This window comes from Adiantum capillus-veneris, chromosome 9, assembly GCF_014529385.1.
Source record: "Adiantum capillus-veneris isolate H3 chromosome 9, ASM1452938v2, whole genome shotgun sequence".
Lineage (NCBI taxonomy): Eukaryota > Viridiplantae > Streptophyta > Polypodiopsida > Polypodiales > Pteridaceae > Adiantum > Adiantum capillus-veneris.
The window spans coordinates 57,995,989-58,004,970 of NC_140939.1; positions in this window are offsets into that span (position 1 = coordinate 57,995,989).

Sequence of the window (8,982 nt, forward strand, 5' to 3'; positions counted from 1 at the left end):
ATAGATCGGGATCGGGATCATTTTCCCAAGCCCAAGCCCAAGCCTCAGTCCTCAGTCTTATGATATATACTAGACTCACTCTTATATATATACCCTACTCCCTCAAGAGAGAATGAGAGCATGTGGGACAAGTCCTCCACTCTCCTCCTTTCTCTTCCCACTTGCACCCTTAGACTTTCTAGTTTGGGCCTAGTTCCCTACTGGAAATTGACAGTTTTAGGGATTCCGAGAGCATAGAGTGACCAAACGGAGGGCTGTAAAGCACAGCACGACCCTCTGACCGATACGCTCGTTTCGAGCTATCACACGGCCCATTCCACGACACGCTCTAAAAAATATAGCAAAAAAACAAACAAAAAACACGCTAAAAACTAGTCACAAGGCCTCCTAGAGCAGCTTTTTGACACCTTAGGGTATCAAAAGCACATGCACTTACGCTCTGGGCGGGTGCTAGAACACGAGCATATTGAGAGTGCCTCTGTTCATACGGACACCCATTACGCATCCACGATAAGCTCTAGACCCTCAACGGGGACACAAGGTAGCACCACCCAAGACCCTAAAATAGCCGCTAGTGATTCCTCCTCCGACTCAGAAATCATGGAAGCATACCCTAACCAAAACACTGAGAGAGAAGGACATGCACCTCCCGAAGCTCCACAGCCTAGTACTAGTATGTTTAGCCGTTTCATGGAAACATTAGGTAGAGCTACTCGCTCGAAACCTGATGCAAATGAAGCACACGAAGGGGGTGGGGAAGTGGACTCTCCTTTCACCTCGCACGTGGACCCCACACCCCCAAAGAGTGTCCATGTGGATATCTTGCCAACTTCTTACCAAGAAGGCCCTGTTGAGCTGCCTCCTTCAGAAGTTCCCTCTAGAGTACCGTTGGTGACAAGTAAAACCACGGGGAGCAACATTGCTTCTACCTCACAAGAAACCGTTAACACGTCGACTCTAGAAGGATTGTTCATTAATGATCATTGGACATACGACCTCCACACTGAGGTGTTGACGGATCTACACTCTGGCCACGCCTACCATGTAGGATAGATAGAGATTGTACAATCCACCTCTAGTGCCACGAGCATCGAAGATCAACAGAAAATGATCTGTAATGTTATCCATGGCATTATTCAATCAGAAAGCCAAAACCGAGGGGTAAATATACTCTCAACTGGCCCCATGAGATTTTTGGATACGAGTAAGGCTCAACAGCCTACTCTATCACAAATGGAGACTCCTCTAATGAGCCCCATGGACCCATCTTACGTCATTTCACCTGGGGTCTCTATGCAATCTGAGCCTCCGAGCGAAAACTTTAGCTTCCCTAACTTGGCTCAACCCTCTATTAAGGAAAACACAGTGCTCACTCCAGGGAAAAGCCAGACAGAGAATGTACCGATGACATCTACGGTTAGCGCAGTGCCACTACCTAGTGTCGTAGTACCTAATATGGGGCCTCGACCGTATGTGCCTCTAGCCCCTTATGCACACATGGCCCCCACACCTCCAATTGTACCACTTGCTTATGCTCCTCGAGTGCCGCTCCCTAGCTCTTATCCAGTGGACCTATGCCCGGTTATGTTCCATATCCTGCATCATCCACACATATACCAAGACCGGCACCCGTCCCTCTCCCACATATGATTCCAAGAGTACCTCCACCGGCCCTACCTCCTCACATAGGTGACTTGGCAGCGTTTGCTCAAACCATAGGTCGATCTATCGCGGAAAATATGCGTCATGCATCTGATAGAGAGCCTAGAAGTAAGGCAGTACAAATTGCCAAACTCACGCAAAAATTCAATGGGGACGAAGATGCTAGAAAACACATTGAAGTGTTTGAACAAGTATGTGATTCCTTAGGGGAACGCAACGAACTACATAAGTGCAATGCCTTAAGCTTGACATTAAGTGGGAAGGCTGGAGATTGGTATAGGACCCTAAGGGTGGACGAAAAAACAATCTACCCTACCCTTCGAAGGTTGTTTCTAAAGGAGTACATACGAGAAGGTGTGCTTTGGGGTGTAGCATCTCAGCTACAGAAGGCCGAACGTAAGGAAGGAGAGTCCGTAAGGGACTTCATTAGTCGTCTAAAGCACTTAAACTCTCGTTGCCCTATAAATGAGCGCTTCAACAATAACCAACTGCTTGATCGATTCATTCGAGGGTTGAGGAATGAAGGAATCTATAATGGACTAGTGATTAGAGGTATCACAACCTAGGAAGATGTCACTGCCAATGCAATCCAATTAGAGGACAACTTGATGATAGCAGGCATGAGGGTGTCTACTGACACGAGATCCACTAGCTCACAAGCCATTGAGTATGAACCCATGACTGCAAAGCCCATTGCCAATGAGCCAAAGGTATTTGAGACATTCTTGACAGACCTCACCAAGGCAATCCAAGAGTCTCTTAAGGATAATCGACCCCTCAAAATAGTCACATGTATCCAAGAAGGGAGCAACAATGGTGTTCCATTTGCTTAGGTCCACATAGCACTAGTGAGTGCCCTACGTTTAGAGTAAAATTTAATGGAACTTGCAACGCATGTGGTAGGTATGGTCACCAAGCTAAGGATTGTTTAATGATCAAACGTATGATGGCAAATAGACCACCTGTAGCCTGGACGGATGCACCTCGAGCTCCTGTATTGATGCCTGCTCCACCTGTTGAGCAACTACCGCAACACATGGTCCCTAGACCTCAAAGTGTTGTACAAGCTACACCGTTACCACCTCCTGTGCTAGGACCGTAGCCCCCGCATCCAAGAGTCGCCCCTATGAACCAAGTGGGTTGCGAGCCATCAAATGCTTATGCAGATGGCTGTGAGGAGGAAATAGACACTAGTATTGCCTACGGACTTGAAACATTGGAAGAGTGTCCTATATACTACATGGAAGATTGTTGGGGGCAAGTCAAGCCGGTTTATCAAGCTGCTGCTCTCGCATCCAGAGGTCAAAATATCAACACCCAGGCTAGGAGGCCACCTCTTCAATGCTACGAGTGTGGTGGACCACATCGAGTAGCGGAGTGCCCTATTAGGCTGCAAAAGAATGCTGCACAGATGCAAGTGAATCAAGGGAGCACGTCTGCAATGCCAATGCTCACATGTAATCGTTGTGGCATAGATCACTTGATTGCCCAATGCCCCTATAACCCAAATGCGCCTAAAATCACACCCCTGAACTTGGTCGAAATTGCTAGTGTGACATCGCCAATACCACCCGTTGCACCCGCTTATGCGATTACACGGTCCATGCTTCAAGGGCCAGGACATATCCTCGAAGAGAGAGATACCGCGTCAGTTATCCAAGCAAAGAAAAAGAAGACACGAAGGAAGAAGTCGCAGAATACGGAAAATGCAAAGCCAAGTTCCAAAACAAACATAGGAACAGGAGATGACCCCGTGTATATGAATGACCTCGAGGATGATTCAGATTCAGTCGAGACAATGGAGACTAGAACCAATACCACAAAGGGAAAGACCGACAAGGAAAACCGTAACATGGAACCAAATGAAAACCGAATAAGAGAAAACCATAAAGAGCCTCTGAAAACACCACAAGTGTTTCCAAATCCAATCCAAGACCCCCAAGATAAATCGCAGGGGCAAAAAGGGAAGAATCGTAAAAAGAAGATTGGGACGTACCCAAACCCTGTAGACGAGATTAAGCAGGTGAAACATCTAAGAGGTTTAGTGGAGGAGACTCAAAGGAAACTAGAACCAGAACCCATGCAGGTCAAAATTCATGACACAGTGTTTCCCACGCAAGTTCATCCACCCCACATGAACCATAGACCGTTAGCCATATCTAGTATCATCCAAGAAGGGAGTGAGGACAGGACATCAGAAAGTGAGCATACACCTTTCTTGTTGGAAAGGATGTTTAATGAAGGAATACCTGATCCCATTGAGGAATATGAGATTCCATCCTCACCAGTTCCTAGTCAAGGACCTACACCCTACAAAACGCCAATGAATGTTGCCAAACTAGTGGACTTCATGTCTTCTAAGGTCCGAACCACGATCATAGCAAAGCTGTATGGAGATCCTGAGTTATTCCTTGCACTTCGAGCATTCCTTAACGGAGAGCTACAAACGGGATTACCGCAGTTTGCGCAACCAAATAGGCCTGACTCGATTATGATTGATGAGGAAAATCATGTGCAATCACTTGACTTAGATGGACACGAGTCTGTGATCGAGGTACCCATTAACGAATTAGGGCAGTATTTTGAAGGCGACGAGTCTAATGCGACCCTACCCATCACTACCAAGGGATTAACTATAAAGGGAATTCTTGATGGTGGTGCGGGAGTTAGCATCGTTACAAAAGATTGTTGGGAATCCATGGGAAAACCCCGCCTCAGTGTTACTAACATTGTGGTAAAGATGGCAAATGGTACCATAGCCAAACCTATGGGGATGCTCAAGGATCTTAAGATCAAAGTTCTAGGACACAAGTTACGACATACGTTCATTGTAATGGATTTCTCTAAACACCTTATGTCATATGAAATGATTTTAGGACGACCATTCATGAGGGAAGCACAAATGGTTCACGATTGGTCTAAAAATCATGTCTATTTGCAATTCCAAGACTCTGTCCTTAGAGTGGATTTGGTGACTGGTAAGGTACACCCCTTAGGGAGTAAAACCATTATTAATCATCGCTCTGACACCACAGTTCACTCGGCCCCACTACAATATTGTTACACTTGTAAGAAGGATACAGACATTGGCCAAGATTCTCCTTACATGGATGTGTTACCGGGTATGACGGAATCAGACAATGTGGATTGGGTCCACCTAGCATCAACCATAGACACTTGGGAAAATAGGGGGACGACCTGGGTAACACCTGAGGGGGATGAAATGCCTATACCCTTAAATATGCTACAAGCAATGCATATCGCTTTCGACAAGACTCATCCTAATGTCACGAAGAAAACATACAGGTGGGTCCCTAAAGCTTCTTTAGTGACCATAGCTAGTGCTAAAAAACAGAAGCCTTGTAAGAAACGTATCACTCACTCCAAGAAATGTAAAGAAACGTTGCGTTGGATTCCTAAACGACTATTGGAAGCCCAAGGCTACTATCAAGGAAATGATCAAATCTGGGTGCCGAAACGTAAAGTGTACTCTTACCTATCACCTGACCCAAGTGAGCCCAATCCCGTATCTCCAAAACGAATCAATGATCGTGCAAAGAAAAAGATCACAGAATGCTATACACCCGCTCCCGAGCTAGTTTGGGTACCAAAGAAAGAACGATTTGTTCCACCTAGCTCAGGAACAGGGAAATCAAATGAAGCTTCTTGCTCTTCATGTAGTTCCTATACGCAAATAGAAGCTTCGACACAACCTCCACCTACCACTATACATATCCATCCAAGCACGAAAGAGTTTGCACCTTCCGGGGTAAGTTCACCACCTACAACAACGTTGCAAATAAAATCATGGGAGAGTACCTTACCACCCTTGCAGCTTGACAAGGCACCTAGGGTAATAACAAACTACTGGCAAAAATCCTCACCTATTACCAACTGGAACAATTGGTTTCAAAGGGTGACAAGCTCATTTCAAACGGTATGATCTACCCAAGGAAGGGGGGAGTGTTTGCTGACAGTCATCATTCATTTGTTTCCCTCTCAACCTTTTTCCCTGACCTCTCAATCTCCGATCTTAGGGAATGTATATATATAGCCTTATACTCACAAAAAAACAAAAATAGTAAAGAGCAAGAGCGCCTAGCAATGAGAGAGCACCCTATCAGATCTTACATATAAGTCCAAATTCACCGTGTCAATTCAAGCAACACACAAAAACAACTCTTATGTTTTAAAGGCCTAACCAAATCTATCTGTCTTGTCAGAAATGGCTACTTCACCAGAGGCATGCACTTCTATTTTTGATGAAAGGTACCCCTTGTCTTTTCAACAAGTGTTCTACGTATGCTACCCTATACTTTCTTGCGAATGGGATTTGATAGAGAGCCTTGCATGTGAGAGAAATTTTGAGGAGTTAGAATGGCTGATACGTCTATGGCTAACTAGTGATCCCTACCCAGTAGCGAATGTGTCTCCAATGGCACATGCTTATTCTTTTGCACAAGATGAGTATCCACGCATCACGAGGTTCTTGATTAGCATGCTTGCACAAGAGGATGATGAAGAGGAACTAATAGAGACCGAGGAAGACTATGGCCTCACGGACAACGATTTTATTTATCTAGATGATGAGGATAGAGGCCTAGCCTTAGGGTGGCCACCCGGTTTATATAATATCCTCTTTCCTTGATTCTAAAAGGGGTAACAGATAGGTAGGTTAGGGGTCTAGATTGTGTTTTGAGTTTGTTTTTTAGGAGTTTTATTTTTCCCACTGATGTGCCTCCTGGAGGTATTCCTTTTGTTTCCTAGTGTGTACAGGAGCGTGTTGCTATTGATAGGATTTGGACCTTCATGGAACCTTCAAATCAAGCGCGACCATCAACACAAACAGGTGTTTCTTGTCCATTAGCATTGCCTTTATCTTTTTTGCATCCATGTTTGTCTGCTTTGATTGTGATTGGTAGCATAATATTCAGCGCATTGGCTTAGTATCAAACATTTAATTCAATGTAATGTTTTGTCATAATCACTTGTCTAGGTTTAAAAATCAAGCAGTCCGACTAAGCTAGTTTGACCAAGCTAGGTATTAGAAATCTTCTCTTAATACCATGGGGAATGCCTTCCTAATAAACAATGGTTACTTAGGTTCTTAATCCGATTTAGGCAGCATTGTATGAAATGTACTAGGGCTTTCTAGTGGGCTTAACCCTATTGACCTTTAGCTTAAGTATTATAAAGGGAGTTTACTAATGTGATGAGCCTGGGGAATGTAACAGTGTTATATGACCTCCCAAAGTTACAAAATTAAAATGCTGAGAATGAACGAGCAAAAAATCAAAGTGCCACAATGTAAAATTTTAAGCTGGAAGAGAAATCCCTGTTTAAATTGGTACTTCACTCACATGTATTGCCTATGGTACTTGAGCCCTAGAGGTTCCCAGTGTGGGCGCTTTTCCTTGAAAAGCAAAAAACCCAAGGCATACAAAATAAGCACACACATCATAATTGAATCAATGTGAAAATACTTTGAGGGGTCAAAGAAAAAGTAATCAGTCAGGCGATGATTTCATGAGAAATTCCTTTTATGGTAGCTTAACTACAAAGTTTTCTAGATATAGCCTCTAGTCAGCCCTCGAACATGAATCCTTGGCTCTCGCGATTAAACAACTTAATTGACCACAGAAAATTAAGAAGCTTACAGATGGTATTAATATTCGATCTCTAGTGCTTTTCGACCGTCAAATTAGTGACCCCAGACTTGTTTAATTTTCCACCTGTACATCTGTTTATGCATTTGATTACATTGCAATTTAATGTTCATTGCTACCAAATTGTTTGAAATTCTTTTACCAATCAATTTTTCTACCTAAAACTGCATATGCTTTTTAAGAGAATGCCATTACTGTGCCAATGTTGTTTGATTTTGCAGTGACTGAAGAAGGCTAAGGACATTCATCTCTAATGCTCTTCCACCTCGACGAACCAGCTTCAACTCAATAGCTTCCGAGGACGGAATCTACATCACGAAGGGGGGCATGTTAACCCTCACGGCTCACGGACACCCATCACCTACGATGGACGTGTATTATGTATTATTTAGAGTCAGGTACCGGGCTTGTCGGACCAATAGGGAAAGGTAGAGTGATCGCCGATGAGAGGCGCACTTTAACTTGGACATTCAAGGGATTAGTTGGTTAAGCATGGGCGCCCAAGTGTGAATGGGGTGAGCTCCTATAAAAGCCAACTAAACCTAATTTTTACTCATTCTCTCATTTGTGCAATTGAAGAGTGCTCTTGCTCCATCTCCATCTTCTTCTTCTTCACCTCCTTGTGTGTGTGTGTGTGTGAGAGAGAGAGAGAGAGTGTGTGTGCGATCGAGCATTACGAAGGCACGACGGCGGCGAAGCGGTTGAGCGCAGCACGACTGCAGCTTCTTCTTCATCGCGGCGAGGAATCCACCACGAAGGCGAGCGTAGAGCGGTGAGTGACACACCCTTTGTTTTCTTGAGCTTGCTAGTTTAGGCTTGTTGTGTGCTTGGAGCCGTTTGTGGCTCGCACACGGTGTACTGGCAAGTCCCTTGCTTCGACAGTGCGGCAAGGAGCGCACAATTAACTATCCAAAGCCTCAGTCCCAAGACCTCAAACACCTTTGAAGGTGGAGAGAGCTAGTAGGGAATGAGGGTAGGGAAGATGAAGAATAAACATTTCATAGGAGAAATAATTATCTCCTCACTTATCATCACTCTTATTGCTTGCATACATAATAGCATAGTAATGAAGATGGAGAAGATGGCCGCAAGATTAAGCATTGAAGCATGGCTCTTGGTAGGATTTTCATTCCATAGCCAAAAGTGTGGTGTAGGCTCTCAACCTCTCTACTTGCTTGGAGAAGGAGAGGGAGTTGTTGCACTTTGCACAATACACAATGAGTGTGTGTGTGTGTGTGTGTGAGGGGGGGGGGGGAGTATACCCCTCAAGAATGCCCCATACTTGCTTTGTTCGACCCCCCCTTGTAGCTGATGATTGAAGCTCATTGGACCCATCAGGCCTAGGCAATCAATAGTGTTTTGAGATGTAAAAAGTGATGACAAGGTAAGATCACCACTACTAGTATAGAATCCATAGTCCAACTTACAAGCTATCATATGACTCACCAACGGGAGCTGGGAAAGCGATTGGTGACGAGGGGAATGGTCCTTAGGGGGACTACAATAGCGATGGATGAGCAATGATTAGAAGAAAGCTTGGAACCGTAAAAGTAGTTTCTTATTTGACATTGAACGAAATTGTCAAAGTGTGACCACTAATTTCTATCAAAATCTTACACATTGTCACAAAAAAGTAGAACCACATAATGCATGC